Source organism: Pteropus medius, unplaced genomic scaffold, assembly GCF_902729225.1.
Source record: "Pteropus medius unplaced genomic scaffold, Ma_sr-lr_union100, whole genome shotgun sequence".
Taxonomy (NCBI): domain Eukaryota; kingdom Metazoa; phylum Chordata; class Mammalia; order Chiroptera; family Pteropodidae; genus Pteropus; species Pteropus medius.
In genome coordinates, this window is record NW_024350924.1 from 6,542,629 (window position 1) to 6,558,674 (window position 16,046).

Consider the following 16,046-nt stretch of genomic DNA (forward strand, 5'->3'; position numbering starts at 1 on the left):
CCTCCATCATACATATTTTTTAAAAGGACTGTGATTCCTCATGATTCTTCTAATGCTGAGATTCTGTGGGTCTTTGAGACAGAGGGCAGTACACGTCTTCATTGTTTGCAGCTGCCTGAGCAATGTATCCACTTTTTTCTGCGTGCGCGTGTGCGTGTGTTGGAGGGTAGACGGGGCAGACGGCAGAAATATGGAGAAGGGGAAAAGAAACTTTCATCATGAAAGGTTTGTATTTCTTTTTCATGTCTAAGGCCACCAGGTCACAGAAGCATCCATCTGACAGCCAGCTCTGTGGTATTAGATTCAAGCCAGTGGTTCTTTTTCCAAAAGGCTAAAGGCTTCTTGGGAATTAAAATGGAAGTAAAAAGTGCCAGTCAGCTCATAGGTTTCTTGTGGGCAGATCTAAGTCTTAACCATCATCCTTCATGCAGCTAAAGCCCAGGACGGTGCAGTGAAGCGAAAACTCAACTGCTGAATGGTTTGCTTTAAGACAGAGCTCAGCTTGGCAGTAAGAACTGGTCCTAATTAACAGTTTTGGTGGGACTGAAAGTTCTTCCACTTTTGTATGTTTGCTTAGGGGCGCATGGGAGAAACAACCTCAGAACATTTTATAAGTGTTGGTAGCTTTGAATGCAAATGAGACAACCCCACGACTTACTTCCCCCGAGTCCAAGGAAGGTGGAGGGCCCTTGTCTTTGGATTCCTTTTCTGTCCTGGTCCAGCACTTCCTGGCAGGGCCGATGGCAAAAGCTTAAGTTCTGGGCACCGTTCCCTTTTGCTGGTTGCTGAATAAATTCCTTTCAGGGACCATGGCTTTCTTGCTTTTGTGACCATCCCAGGAATGAGAGGCGAGAGCCAGGTGGGCCCACCTCCAGACCCCTGGTAAGAAAGAGAAGTTGCTGCTCCCTCTCTATGCATAGCATGAGGTTGCCTTTACGTGTGACCGAGCCACACGGAGGCAGTGAGGAGTGGGAGTGATTTTTAGCTGCCTGTTAATGCCTGTGACAGGGACGGACCCCATGGGTGGGGAGCTGTTCCAGCCTTTGTTCTAGAATAGTGCTCAGGAGCCCAGCTTGGACCTGTCTGTGTAGAGCTGACTTAAGAGTTGACAGCAGAACTAGCATGCGGAAGATACGTTGTAACAACAATAGCAAAAGTGACACTAAGTTTTTTGAGGCTTATGTACCTGGTGCTATGTGAACTGTTTTATAAGCATTATTAAATTGAGTCATCACAGTAAACTTATTACCCCCAATTTACAGATGGCTTAACTGAGGCTTACCCCATGAATGAGTGGTAAATCACGGTGACACCATGACATTGAACTTCTGCCTTCCTTGTCTGGGGATTTCCTCCCAGTATTTTAAACTCTATTCCCTTTTCCTCTCATTTTACAAAGACTTCAAGTTCCAAAATATTTCTATGAGTCATTGACTGATGTCTGAAATTTTACTTTCCAAGATTTTAATAATATGAGAATAGCTGCCATTTGTTGAACAACTTATATGTGCCAAGTACCGTGCTGTTACCAATATTCTCTCATTTAACCACTACTTTATAAGGAAATGTTGTTATTATTATTCCAATTTTACAGTTCAGGAAACTGAGAAACAAGAATTTACGTAATATATTTAAAATCACACGATCAGTAGGAAAGAAGGTCCAAAGCCAGCCTTTTGCTTGTTCTTTTGTCTAGAGAGTGGTCTACTGCCTTCTGACCAACTTGGACGGCTTCTAAAAGCATTTGCCTCTGGTAAAAGCAGCACCCTGAGCCTTTATCAGCCATGCATTTCTTAGTGTGAATGACGGCTCAGAGATCCCTTTTGATGGATTAGAAGTTTGAGAGCATCAAACCTTTGCATACCAAGAAGAGGCCCCAGTGACAAATTGGCAGACAGGTTTTGTGAACGAAAAGTCGAAGTGATGTGTCAGTGGCTCTCGGAGGAAGCAGAGGAGGCATGGTCAGCTCCTGGCGCTTTATGATTTCCGAGGCTGTGTGGCAGACAACCTCATCACCTTCGCCCGGTGAGGCGCCCAGGGCCAGGTACCTATGAGACGATGTCTGCAGGAAAATCTGTATTTCTGGGGACTGAGTCAGGGCTAAATTAGACATCAGGGTAATTCACCACCTATGAATTTCATCATCATTATATCATTCTTCAGACCTTGTAAATGTTCATAATGATATTTTTGGTAGTTGGAGTAAGCTGTCTACATCTGAGGTGCATTACTTTAAACCTATGTTTACAGACTAATAAAATGAGGTATTGGCCAGGTAGTCTCCTGTAGTCATCGCCTCAGAAATATCCAGGTGGCAAAATGAACCAGAGTTATGAGTAAGTGTCCCGAGGTGGCCCCAAGGGCCCAGACCCTGGCCTCACGGTGTCACCTGGAGGAGATGTGGGGATGACCAGAGCTGTGTACCTGGGACCAGGCGTCCCCTCCCACGGCGGAATCCACGATCTCCATACCCTGGGGAGCTGAGACCTTGGAAAATGGTCCATGATCTGTACACCTTCCCCCAGCCATCTCCCTCAAGAAACTGGACATCAACATCCTTACCTCGAGGTGATACCAGGGGCTGACCTGAGGTGGTGGGACTAGCCGCTCCTCACCTGGCATGTGCTACACACAGACTATACATTGTCACATGTGGCATCACAAGAATTACTTTTCTGAACGGAAGCACAAGACCAAGGTTTGAAAATGGGTCAGTGTTTTAACTCGAGACTGTCCTGGAACCATCATTTTCATAATTATCTCACACAGTACCAACTAGATACTGGTCACTATGGCTAGCGAGGACAGTCCCTGCCTGGCTGCGTGAGAGGTTCAGTTCCCACCCCCATACTGGCCTTTCTAGTGCCCCGGAGCCAACTCGCAGCCCCCTCACCCAACTCCTGGAAAAGAGATGATGGAAGAAACTCCTTCGGGATGAGCCGACTCAGAGTCTGCCCTGGAGGTGGCTGCTCTCGCCTCCCAGGCCCCGCCCCGCCTTCCTCCTGGGCTGCGCTCCTGACCCGAACCCACTGGACCCTCGATTTCGCCTTCCGGCTCCTGCTTCTCTCCCACTCGCATCTCTTTCCTGACTCCTCTCAGGCCCCCGAGCCCTCCAGCCTCGCTCTCTATCCTACTGAATGTTAAAGTCCACAGCCGGCTCCAGGCGACGAGAGGGCCCCCAGCTCCACGCATGCCTGAGTGGAAGCCGAGCCTGCAGAGCCCCGCCCCGCTTCGGGCAGGCTTAGCGGCGGAGCGGGGACGCCAGAAACTCGTGCACGGCCCGCGTCGTGCCTTCTCCAAGAAGCCCTTCCGGAAATGCTGCATCCCACCGGTCTGCTCCTTTCCTGACCTTCCACAGTATCCACGTCTGTGCCACACTTACCAACTATTATTCATTCAACAAACACTCATCGAGCTCCTACTATGTGATGAAGCAGTTGATGAGCACAAAAATTCCTGCCCTCATTTTTACATTTGACACGCTTGTGGAGGAGACAAGCACTAAAACAAGAAAACTAATAAAGCGAGGTGCCGTGAAATAAATTCGGCTCAGGGAATAGCGTTTACTGGTGGCAGGGTTTGGTGGGGGCGGGGAAACTTATTTTAAATTAGGGTGTCATCTGAGCTAACCTAAATGATGAGCATAAGCTAACCATGTGAAGAAGATCTGTGGGTCAGAGTGTCCCAAATAGTGGAAACGGCAAGTGCGAAGGCCCTGGGGTAGCAACAAGATTGACATGTTGAAGGCATAGCAAGATGGTCAGTGTGGCTGCCACACAGCAGGCAAGGCACGACACAGAATGCTGGAGATCACGCAAAGGCGGGGCTTTTCTACCTCAACTCTGCTGCCATTCTGAGCCAGAAAAGTCTTTGCCGTGGAGGGCTATCCTGTGCATCATAGAATGTTCAGCTGCCTCCTTGAACTCTACTCACTAGATGTCAGTATCACCTTTCCCTCACCCCACCCCTGACACACACATACATTTGTGACAATTAAAAATGTCTCCAGATGTTGCCGGATGTTCCCTGAGGGGAAAAAGTCATTCCTAGTGAAGAATCACTGAAATCAGGCCATGGCAAGAGTATGGATTTTATTCTACGTGTAACTCAATGCCATGGGAGGTTTGAGAGCTGGGAAATAATGTGACGTGATCTACATTTTTAAAGGGCCCTCTTACCGCCATCGGTTTAGAAGGCTGGAAAGGAGCCAGAGGCAGGGAGATGCATGAGGAGCTCCCTGCAGTCGTTGAGTGACAGGTGATAGTGGCTTGGACTGAGAGGCAGGGGTGGGATGGTGAGAAGCGATGGATTCAGAACTTATTTTCAAGCCAACAGGACTCGTTGGTGAACTGCATGTGAAAGGTGATAAGGAAGAGAGAATTAAGGATGATTTCTAGATTTGGGGTCTGAACAACATGGGAACGATGGTCATTAACTAAACGGGGGAAGACTAAAATAAGACTTGAAAGAGAGCACATAGTTGGGGCGGGGAGGATTCTCAATTTGACATGTCTATTAGATATCTGACTGGATGTGGCAGTAAAACATAGAGCCTGGAGCCCAGGGAGAGGTCCAGATGGGACGTCGACGTCCAGAAGTCGTCAATCATATTTAATGCCTGGGGAGTATGAGATCACCCAGGAAGACAGTGGTATGGAAAGGCGAGGAAGCTGGACTGGACTCCAGGACACTCCTGTGTTTAGAAGTCAGGAGAAGAAGAAGCTGGCGGAGGATGAGGCCAGTGAGGTGGAGGGGACGTTAGGAGAGCTTCGTGTCCCCAAAGCATCTTGGCCCTGTAACTCCATCCACTCTAGACGGTCCTCAGCTAAGTCACCTCGTAGTAGGAGAGCTGCTCAGGCATTCATTTGTGTTCCAGGTCAAAGACATTCCAAAACCAGGTTCTGAAGCACCAAATGACTTAGTGGAAGTCACACTATTTGACCTTGATGCTAAGGAGTCAGTGCTATTAATCCCATTTTATAGCTGAGGAGACTGAAAATCAGGGCTGCAGTAACTCGCCCTCGGTCATGTGTTTACAGCCCCGCTCCTGGGCCTGGAACCCTGGAGAGTCTGCTTCCACGTTCCTGCTTTTCCTACAGTGCCCTTGGCCTCTGCCTCACAGGGGCCCCTTCAATGCCTGGCACAGACCTTCGTTCCCACCGTGGCGGGAACCGCTCATTTCTGCCTGGGCTTATGTGAGGTGCCTTCACGGAGAGTGAGGGTCGCTCTTGCAGGGCAAATGACTGTCAAGGTCCCTCACCCACCAAGGACACAGCTGCACTGGCACTTGGAGTCTGACATCCCTTATCTGGAACTCTCACATCTTAATTCTACCACCTACAGTTAAGGTGTTTCCCGCACTGGCAACCAGATTCAGTGCAACAGCCCTATCCAGGACACAGGGGATATTATTATTCTCTTTTTACGGAGTAGGAAACAGAGGCTCAGAGGCATTCTGTAATTTGCCCAACTTACACAGCTAGGAGAAGCCTGAGCCAGGAATAAACCCTTGGTTTCCTGAATTGCAGTATTACTGTGTTAAAATTTAAAAAATCTATACCTCACTTAACTGTTATTCTTTCTTACACAACTACTTTTCCAATCCATAAAAGAATAAGCTTCAGGCAGGTTTTCTGGAATTTTCCCAAGCACAAGTATTGCCAGTCAGAATTTTGTCCCTCATCATTTAAGAAGTTGAAATAACTAGGAGGTGGACATTTAAAATTTTAAATTACTTTTTTTTTCTTAATCATAAGGTGCTTTAAAAAGAGCCTTTGAAAAATATTGGCTACTTTATTAAGCCCTCCACTTTCTGACGTGCCCCACTATTTTGTAGCAAAATTCTATACAACACTTAAAAGTCCCGCCCCGCCCCCAAATATTTTCTTCCATTTCCAAGACACAGAGATGCTGACACATAGCCATGAAATGTGGAGCAGGTTTTGGTATCTGACCTCCTCAAAAAGGAAAAAGGAAACGTTTCTAAGTGTTCACACTTTCTCCATCAAAGGACAGACACGACACTCTTGAACCCAGATGAAAAGAAAGGTAATTCATTTCATGCCTAGGAAACATTCCTGGTGGTGTGTCGTGTCCTGGGACAATTAATTCCATTTGTCATTGCAAGTTTCAGAAAGGAGGGAAATATGCTTTCAATTTTTTTTTTCCTTTTGGGCACAGAAAAAGTAAGTTGGCATTTGCTTTTTCCTTAAAAAACAAAACAAAACAAAATAGACAGACAAAAAAAACCAGATGAATTTAAACAGCTTCTTGGCTACTTTGCTTGGTTCAATATAGTCCACCTGCAGGGTGAGAAGGGGCTAGGTATGATGTGACAAGTGTCTCTCTCCTGCTATAAATGTTATTTAAAACATGCAGCTGGCCTGGGGACATTAATTTTATAGGGAATAATGGCATGAGTGGTGGTGTAGAGAGAAGGACACTCAGAGAGATGAAAATTAGACTAGAGCCAAGTCCATTTTCTCCCCTTCTGCCCCTCTGCCCAGCAACCTCAAATAGAGATGTCTTAACTGCCTAGAAAGGAGCGTTAAATCTTTGGTCTGGACAGGAATTCAGCATTTGAGATGTCACTAATAATCCTCCCCGAGTCTTAGTGGTGAAGATGGGGCCCCGTGGGAGGGCATGTTACAAGCAGAGAGTTGGAATGAGCCCCAGGGCAGCATGGGAAATGCAGAGGGGAAGAGGTAAAACTTCCTCCTGAAAAGAGGCTGGCAGTTTGTCATTGCTGATCTGCCCTCAGGGGCTGCATTAGCCAGGCTCTCAAGAAAATTGGGACATGTCACCTTTGTGGCCCCAGAGGAGAATCGTGATGTGGGTCACCCTTTCACGAGCCCTCTGCCCAGGAGGGAAGGTCTGGGGTCATTGACAGATTGCGGGCCAGGTTGGAGGCTGGAGCTGGGATGAGGGTTTGGTTTCCGAAGGTGTCAGCTCCAGTGTCCACACTAGAGGCTTCAAGCTGTCTACACCAGGGGAGAAAATTAAACCCTGCGCATCGGGGCGACTTGAAGCCTCGCTCGTGAGAAAATGTTAGGCTCTCCGCTCCAGACAGGGACTTCTTAAGAATTTGACAATGTCAACATTTTAATGGTATCTTAGCCCTGTTGTCCTTATAAAAATATACTGAGGGGAAAGGATGTGATTTGTGGGAACAGAAGGTCCTTCCAGAATGACCACACCCACACGAGGACCGACTAAAGCATTTATCCCGGTCACAAGGCCAGGAAAGGCAGTGATAGCCTTGTGATGGTTCTCAGTGACAGGAGGACATCTTGTGCCCCCTTGGACAACTGCTGTCATGGTCCCGTCTAGAGAACAGAGTCACAGAAAGATGGCTCCGCAAGCAGGAATTGGGAGAAGGATGGAATCGAAGCTGGGGACAAAGATAAGATGTGGTGGTGGTTGTTTCTTTGCTGGGTTTGCCAGAGAAACGGCAGACCTCGAGGTTCAACAGTCAGGGAAGTCACAGTTCCGATGAGGTCGAGGAGTCCCAAAGAAGCAATTAAAGAAAGGGGAGGGGGGGAGGAGGAGGGGAGGACAGGTGACGACAGCAGCTCTCACTTACCGAAGGCCTCCTCGGTGGCAGGCACAGTGCCAGGCACGTTGTACATCCTTGTCACTTAATCTGCACAACAGCCCTTGGAGCGGGTGGTCAGTTTGACCTTACAGATGAGGACACTGATGCTTAGAGAACTTCAGTTACCCAAGGTCATACAACTAGGGATCATGGAGCTGGCATTTCATCTCAGATTTGTCTGGCTTCAGAGCTATGTCCTTTTCTAAACCATGTCGTTGTCTATACTAGTAGCTTTTAAGCTTTTTTAACCATGACTCACAGTCAAAAAAAAAATACATTTTCCATCACGATCCAGTTTGCACATGTATATGTGTAAACATACATACAACTAAAACAGAAGTTTCATGAATACTTTCCCTTCCTACGTGCAATAGACATTATTTTTTAAAAAATTTTTTACTCTGCTTTCTTTCATGAGAGAGAGAGAGAAAGAGAGAGAGAGAGAGAGAGAGAGAGAGAGTCGCACCAGTAAATTGATTATGCATCTCCGTAAGGGGTCTCAATCCTTACTTTGAAAAACATTTCCCTCTAGTCTGTGGTAGTTGGTTAGAAATGTTTTCAACTTCCTGCTTGATCCTGTTGGATGCCGGCAGCATCTTTGCTTCCGAGGCATGCTGCTAATTGTGCACTCTGGACCATCCCTCTGGTGAGGGGCCATCATTAATCAAATATTTCAGAAATTACAAATATCTGACAAAGCCGTTTATTTGGACAAGAGTCAGTCCAGGAAACCATCCAGAAAACGTAGTCGCTGATCTCAGGCACCGACTAGTAATATTTTAAGCAGTTGATGCACGCTATTGCAAAAGAAATGATTTTCTCCATTTTCAGAACTTAAAGGTCTCGTCTGTTGTGACAGGGCGATGCACAGTCACCATCTAATGGTAGATGCCAAAGGAAAAGAAAGTCACGAAGGGTTGTTGGGAACCGATCAATCCACCAGTGAGAACTGTCTCTCAGTTTTGGGGGAGTACACCCAGGATCTGGAGTCAGATCGCTGTTTCAGGGGTGTGTGTATGTCTCCACCCTGGTTTGGGATTTGGGGTAGGATTTTGTTTCGACAGCTAGGGGCAATGACAGGGTTGGCTGAATCAGATTTAGGTCATGGAAAGTGAAGTCCAGATCAGGTGGCTCGGGCGCGAGTCAGCCCTGACCAGCCGCGGGCTCGGTGACTTGACTCCAAGCAATGTGCGTACTAATTGAGAAAACATGTTCCTGTGATGGCCTCATGCAAAAATCCAGATTTACAAATTTTCTTCTTTTAATTCCTAAGAATTCCTTGAATATTTGCCGTGCGTGTCTATACAGCCTCCCCGGGTCCTTTTCCTTCAGACTGAGAAGAGTTGTGTTTTTCTGCTGTGGCCCAGTCAGGTTTTAAAAGGGTGAGATCCTGACAAGTGGGCACAGAGACACAGGCCTTGGGGAGAAGCTGGATGAGGGCGGGAGAGGAGAAAAGTAACCCACAGCTTCTCCTGGGGCAGAAGAAAGCAATCGAGACCGATTCCTTGAAAAGCTCTCTAAAGTCCAGTGAGGGAGCTTCCTCAAGCCTCTGCCCCTTGATTCTTAAGCCCTCTGGGCTGGCTAAACCCCCACCCACCCCAGTGTTAGGCACAGAGCCCAGGCTTACCAGGCGCTGCTACATTCCAGGCTAAGTCAGGGCTTTCCAGCATTTTCTCCACTCTCCCTCACAGCTGCCCTGTGGCACTGTGAGTCCCTTTTACATGTGAGGAAACTGAGGCTTAGAGGGATTAAGGAATTAGTCATAGAACCAGTAAGAGGCGGAACTTCGGTCTGAAGCTACTTCCGATTTTGTGCCAGGGCTGCTTCTGTAAAATCTACCGGCCTGCAGGACGCCCCCTCCTCCAGGAAGCCCCCGCGGAGGGCCTCGCGTCTTTGAGACCTCTCCCTCCTCAGAGCTCTAGCACTTCCTCGGCTTGCTCCCTTTCTGATGCTGCTCCCATTCGCTCCAAGCGTGTTAATCTAGACGAGGAGGTAAAAAGCCTGCTGACAGGCTTCGTTTGGTCTGCACGAATGTTCTTAAAGTGAAGGAACTGTACGTTCGAACTCGAGGTTTTGACTTTTCTTGAAAAGTTGGAAGGTCTGCCCTCACTGACCCTACAACTCTGCAAAGCAACAGATGGCCTGTCCCCTTTCGACGGGGCACACCTTCTGCGAGTTACCACAAACGCCTCCAGCCTAGGACCTTTCTTCATTCGCATCATCTGACGAGCCTCTGACGCCATTTTAATTTTGGCTCCTGAGCAAACTCCTTGGGTTGTGTCATGCTTTATATTTATAATGATTCCCCCGCAGTGCCCGGTCCCCTGGGAGCCAGTAGACCTACCGCCCCAGCGGGGACTGTCCCCACGTTAGCCATAGGTTATATGCAATTCAGCAACAGCAGCTCAGCTCTTGACCCCCGGAGTGCCCTGCTACCATAGAAAATTTGCAGCCAACTTCTTCCTTCCCTTGTAAACTTGATAAGATACAAAAAATCCTAAAGACACCAGTCGTTGTTGGAGGAGGTTTGTTACATGGGGGAAGGAACCCAAACACTCAGAAAGCTGCCAGTACAAATGGCATTCTCAAGAAACGCTTTATTTAGAGAGCATTGCATAACATTTCTGAAATAAAAGCCCGAAAAGAAGTTTGCCTCTGAAAGAAAATTACAGGCGAAAATCCACGAGTCTCCTTTTACCCGGATATTATGGGGCCAAGAAAATTCAGAAGATGAAGAGTTTGGGTTAAAATTCTATCAAAGTGAGAATGTTAATTACCGAAGGTCAAAATACAGCCATAAAAAGTGCAGAGATGGTGCTGTCTGACCTGACGGGGAAAGCGTGAAGAAAGGACCCCCTGAGATCCGACCCGCCATGGGAGATCATGAGGGACAGGGCCTGGTGTCCGTGGAGTGCCCGCTGGGTGCCGGCCTGTGCGGGTGCCCCGCCTACCCCATCTTGCCATAGGCTGCAGCCCGACGGTGGAGGTTCTGCTGTTACAGCTTTACAGAAGGGGAACCAGGTACGGGAGACGCCTTCCTGCATCTCCGCTCTCCTGGGACTCATCTCTCTCCTCTCTGCTTACCTAGTTCAGCTGGCTGCTCTCCCTTCAAAGTCACAGTCCAGAGGGGACCTGCGTCCCTTGACATTTCCCACACACCGTGGGTCTTCAACGCAAGGTCACTGACAAAGATGAGGTGGCATCCCCGTGTGCTGACCTCTGAGCCAGTCTACTCAGGTCCAAACATGGGATGATGGCATTTCATCAGGAGGGGCAACTGAGACACGCTAGTCATTGTAACCACACCTCAGACCCTAGCGATGAGGGGCTGAGACAGAATCGCCCTGCACCCGCAACCTGCGCTGAGCTTTCCTGGCTCCCACCAGGTGGTCCCCCCGGGCTCACTCCGGAACAGCGTGCAGCAAGCAGACAGCTGAGATATACCGCTGACCCGGGCCACTGATGGAAGAGCCAGAAGAAACGAGAGAACCAGCCCATCTGTCCCAAACGGCAAATACTCTGCGGTGCCTGGGAAAGTGCCAGCCCTCGTGGATCGCACCGGCCCTCCACGCGGCGTGGCTTCCGAGGACGCTCGGCTCTCGTGCCTTCCGACCAGATCCTCCCGTCTGCAGGGCTGTCCACCTGCAGAGGCCACCGCGGGTGGTGCCAAAACATGTCCATCTGCTTGGCCTGGTGGTGACTTTTCAGGGAAACCCTGACTGTCCGACTCTGACTAATACGACTACTAATGAAAAGATTTCCACAGTGAACGAGGTGGGCCGAACGCAGGCAATTCAAACAGCAACTGCTAGTCGCCCCTGATGGATGGCGTTATCAGACCAGCCCCAACTTTCCCGCTATACCAGCTCAGGAGTTTTCTCTCCGACTGCTTGGCGGTGAATAGCAAGTAGGTTTGTCTATAAGATCCTACAAAGATGTTCATTTTGGCCCTTTGCACTATGAATACCCAAAAGGTTCTATTTTTCGTCCCCCTGTAAGACCTTGGAGCAAAGGTAAGGATAGTGTGAGCTGTTCTCCTTGAGAATCAACCCAGTGCCACAAGCACCAACCCTCCACGGTGGTACTGCCAGCCGATCTTTTTTAATCAAACGTCCCATCATCGATTCCCATTTATTCTCACAGTTGTGTTAATTTGATACCAACACGTGCCCATGTTGTATCAAGTGCTGTCAGTGCAGGGAAAGGTTCTGCTTCCTTGTTCTCTCGCTCAGGGAAGGGACCTCCTGGTCCCAGGGTGTGATCCACTTAGTATGGGAGGGAAGGCTCTCCCCCAGCGCTGTGGATTCCCAGGGCAGGCAGCCTGCCTGTGTTTTTAATAACATATGGCACAGAAAGAGGCCGCCGTGCTCTAATACCACCTGTCCCTTCCCCCAGCTCTTTCTGGTTTTTTCATGTGGGTCATTTCTAGTCACACTCCATTGACAAAAGGCAAAGGATGATCCTGGTGGGAACATAGCACTGACGTTCCAGCCAATGGCTTCCTGGAGCTTGAAATGCTGGTTCTTTGAGGATTAAGCCCAGGGCTGGACTTCCGAAGGCCCAACTCAGTGATTAAATAGATGCCTGACATTGGGGTCTGGAAGAAAGGGCCTTACTGGAAACTTCCAAGGGATTTCTCAGCTAGGAGAAGTATTATCCTTATAATAAGTATTTAGCCATATATGGTGTTGGGGGGGTGATTTTGGGTCGTCATCATGACTTCTGGCATTTAGCAGGCGAGGTAGGGAAACTTCCTGTATTATGTAATAGGTCATATTTAACCAAGAATTGTCCCTAACTGCCACAGCCCCACTGAGAAACACTATTAATTCGATGCACTTGTCCTGTAGATTGGGACAATGTAGCTGAGAAGTTTAGTGATTTCCTCAAGGTCACAAAGCTCCTTTCCCTCTCAGAAGTCAGGAAACTACCACAGGACATTTACCCAAAATACAAGAGATCATCTTAATGTTTCAATCTGATTCCTACCGTGTCACAGTCTGAGGCCAACAGTTATAGAGACTACTCGAAAGGATGAAAAGTAACCCACAGAATAATGAAAATGTCTTCAAGCATGAGAAACTCTGAACGCTGTCAGTATTCTGGCCTTAGCCAAAGTCTGTAGTTGAAGGGCTGTTCTCCCTGGATCAAATAGTGACAATCCCTGTGCACACTCCACTGGAAGGCCGGGGACCCCCAAAGCCTCGGTTTCACCGGCTACATTTCTGCCTTGGTTTCACTGCTACTTAGAGTTAGGATGCTAACTGTTTTCCCACTGTTAGGAGGCAAGGTGTCTGGGAAGGGTCTTCCATCTCCATGTATTTGCCTGATCCCACCGTATGCTATTCCGTAACACGGGTCCAGCACAGAGTTCATTTCTCAGGATGGGCTAAGCCTGAGAGCTGACGGTTTAACCAATGATTTGCAAGACCAGAGGTGCCAGTCAAAGAAAGAGAAGCCCTCTGGGAACATGGGTCATTTGCTCAGAGATGTCCAGAGACTTTAAGTGAATCCTCAGCAAGCCTGCCATTGCCTCCTGAGAGCAGAGAGACTGTTTGCCGCCAGCCAGGTCTCCAAGACTTGCCTGCTCTAGACCCCTAAGTCCCTACAGGGTCTTCCTGGGAGAAGATAAATAGCTGGGCCACTGGTCCCTAGTGTGGCACTGATGTCTGCTTGGGGGTCCGAGCCTGGCCCTTATCAATGCACAGCAGGAAAGAACAGTAGCTCTGTGTCCTTCCTAGTTTCTCCGTGGCTCCAGCACAGCTGCCTCCGCAGCAGTAGGGCGCTAGTCCACGAAGCCACTGCAGGAGTTCTCAGCAGCTTTGAAAAGCGAAGTGGTGCGGATTTTCTCATCAGTTTAATCTCAGTAATGATGAGAAGCTTCCCTCGGGCTGCAGCCCTGCCCTGCCCTGCCCTCCTCTCCCTGCTGATGTCGGCAGCTGGGCCCCCTTCCTCCCCAAGGCAGATTTCTCCATGCAAGAGAAGCGAAGTGTGAAGCTTCACCCCCTTCTCCCTCTGGTTCTCCGGATGAGAGGTGTGGGGTGGGCCATGGGAGGAGGTGAGAACCTCGCTCCTTGGGAAAAGGCTAAGGGTACAGAAAGAGTCACCAACACTAGGACAACCGCCCTGAGTGGACCCAATGTCCTAATTCTCTAGTGGGCCCGGGGCTGCTTTAGGGGTAGGACTTGGCCGAGGGGGCGTGGCCCTCGCAGCAGGTTATACAATCCTCTGAGGTACTCCCACAGTTCTTCCAATACCCATGTCCCCATGCCCCAGAGACCCTGGTTTCCCATTCGTGGTGCCTCCTAACATTTTCCTCTTCAAGGCTGCCTGTTTTTCACCTGCACTCAAATGCTGAGGAAAGGCTGGGGGAGAGTGTAAGCAACATGTGCTGTCAGCCCTGTCGCCCTCCAGAGACCCAAGCATGAGGAACAAGTCATTCCTTCTGTGAGTCAGGGCCAGTCTCAGCCCCCAGACCACTCACTCACCTCCTCCCCTTAGCCCCCAGTTCCCTGTGACTCTCTGCCCACCGTGGAGCGACATTTGGGTCGCCCCAGCTGACTGACTTAGAGACCCATGCAGATCTAATACAGACTTTCTAGATTCTCCTCTGTGGCTCTGCAGAGGGAGGAAGTTTCAGACATTGGGGAGGAAAGATTTCCCTCCTGCAGACTCAACTGACAGCTTCAAGAGTTTGAAGACACCCTGGAGGGAAGTTACTGGTAGGCTCTCCACCACCTTTTCTGAATTTGCAGATCGCAGCTGGCGGAGCACGTGGGGGAGGAGGGGCTGGCATTGGCAGTGGGTACGCCCAGAGGATGGAGCCAGGACAATTAATCAAGTGCCTTTTCTCCAGGATTTCCTCTGGCTTCAGATGACAGCCAGGGCAGAGACACCCAGGAGAGCACTATTTTGGTTTCCAGCTGGGAACGTGCACCAAGTTTTCCTTAATACCCACAGCACCCAAAAGGCTTTGCTGTAATACAGTTTAATGCATGAAACACCCATAAATTATCCTTCAAACTGTTACAACTTCCAACCTGGAACAACTTGGAAAAACCAGCCTAGCAAGCAGGCTTTTTTAATCTCTCGAGTCACTAGAGAAGAGAAAGTTCAAGCAGAAAACACCTTCCATGAGGATTTCAGAGTTGTTTTTTTTTTTTTTGGAAAGAATAAATGTAATCAAACAGAGCTAAGCCTCTTGTTTATGTTGGCTCATAGATGTCGCTCCCTGACCCTTGGGTCCTGTCTTTGCTGCCTGGATCCAGGGCGCTGCCCGCGCCACCCCTTCATGCCAGCTTCTCCCACACCTGGCAGCAGACAGCTGGAGGTGAGGCGTGTGACCCAAGTAGCCGGCTGAGCCTTGGCGACTTCGGTCCGGCGCGGGCTCCGTGGAGGTCCCTTGGCGCGCGGGCTTCCTCCATCAAGCCGGAGGAGTCCTCACTCTGGACTCCCAGCCCTCCAGCAACGAGAAGGATATCGAAGACCCTTGCCCCGATCCCAGCACCAGGTCCAGCGCGCCCTGCCCCGCTGGTCCCCTCACCTGGGGGCAGCGCAGCACTTCCCGGACTCGGCGCACGGCCCAGCCCCGCGCGCGGCGCCTTCGCCCTGCGCGGCGCCTTCGCCCTCCGCGGCGCAGACCTCCGCTCCGCCGGCCCCTGCGCGGTCGCCGCCGGCGCATCCCTCTCTCTGCGCGCGTTCTCTCTCCCTCCATCGCGCGCTGTCCCTCGAGTTAGTTGTCCCTGGCACCGCGTGCGGCTGCTGCAGGCGCCAGGGTGGCCTCCCAGACTTCGGGCCGTCGGAAGACCGGGAACTGGACGACCGGAGCGCGCGCGGCTTCCCCGGACTCGCCCGCCCGCCGAGGCTCCTGCGCTCCTGCACCCTCTCGGGACACATCTCTCCCCGCCGCGGCTCAGCCCGCGGGAGCCTCGGGAGGGCCGCGAGATCTGACCAGGCCGGGATCCATGCACTCCCTCCCGAGAGCTCAGCCCCAACGGCCCGCGCCCCTGTCCGCCCTGCGCCCCTCTCGGGGCTCGGCTCCGGGCTCCGGACTCACCCAGCGCTGCGCTCCCCTCCGGCTCCCGGCGCTCTCTGGCGCGCAGGAGCTCGGAGAGGCTTTACCACAGCTTCTGAAATTCTTAGCCCCTCCTCCCGGACTCCTCCTCACTCCAAATCCGTCCGGCACTACATCGCTCCGCAGCCCCGCACCTGCTCATGCTGGGCGCGGGCGCAGGGCGCTGGGGGCTTCAAGGAGCTAGGGATCAATCGCTCCCAGGAGGGCTGGCTCGACCCAGGCAGGGAAAGGGTCAAAGCCCCAGACGGAGGTCAAAAAGAACCACGGGGGTCGGAGGGGCTGCGCGCGCCGAGCACAGGCGGGGATTTTCTGGGGCACCAGGCGGGGATGCTGGCCCTGGGCCACCAATGGGCCATCAGTCTGCAGGTGGGCGGTTCG

General features: G+C 50.6%; 1 protein-coding gene across 2 annotated transcripts in view; it reads right to left on the bottom strand.

The window, feature by feature from the left end:
• The window catches only part of NGF (nerve growth factor), a 49,887-nt gene extending 34,161 nt beyond the window's left edge, over positions 1-15,726 (bottom strand). The window contains exon 1 of one of the 2 annotated variants that reach the window (XM_039841288.1): positions 15,651-15,726. The gene's annotated coding sequence lies outside the window, so the exon portion shown is untranslated. The remainder of the gene's footprint in view (positions 1-15,650) is intronic. The other variant, XM_039841286.1, reaches the window with a different exon arrangement.
• Positions 15,727-16,046: the final 320 nt, after the last annotated feature.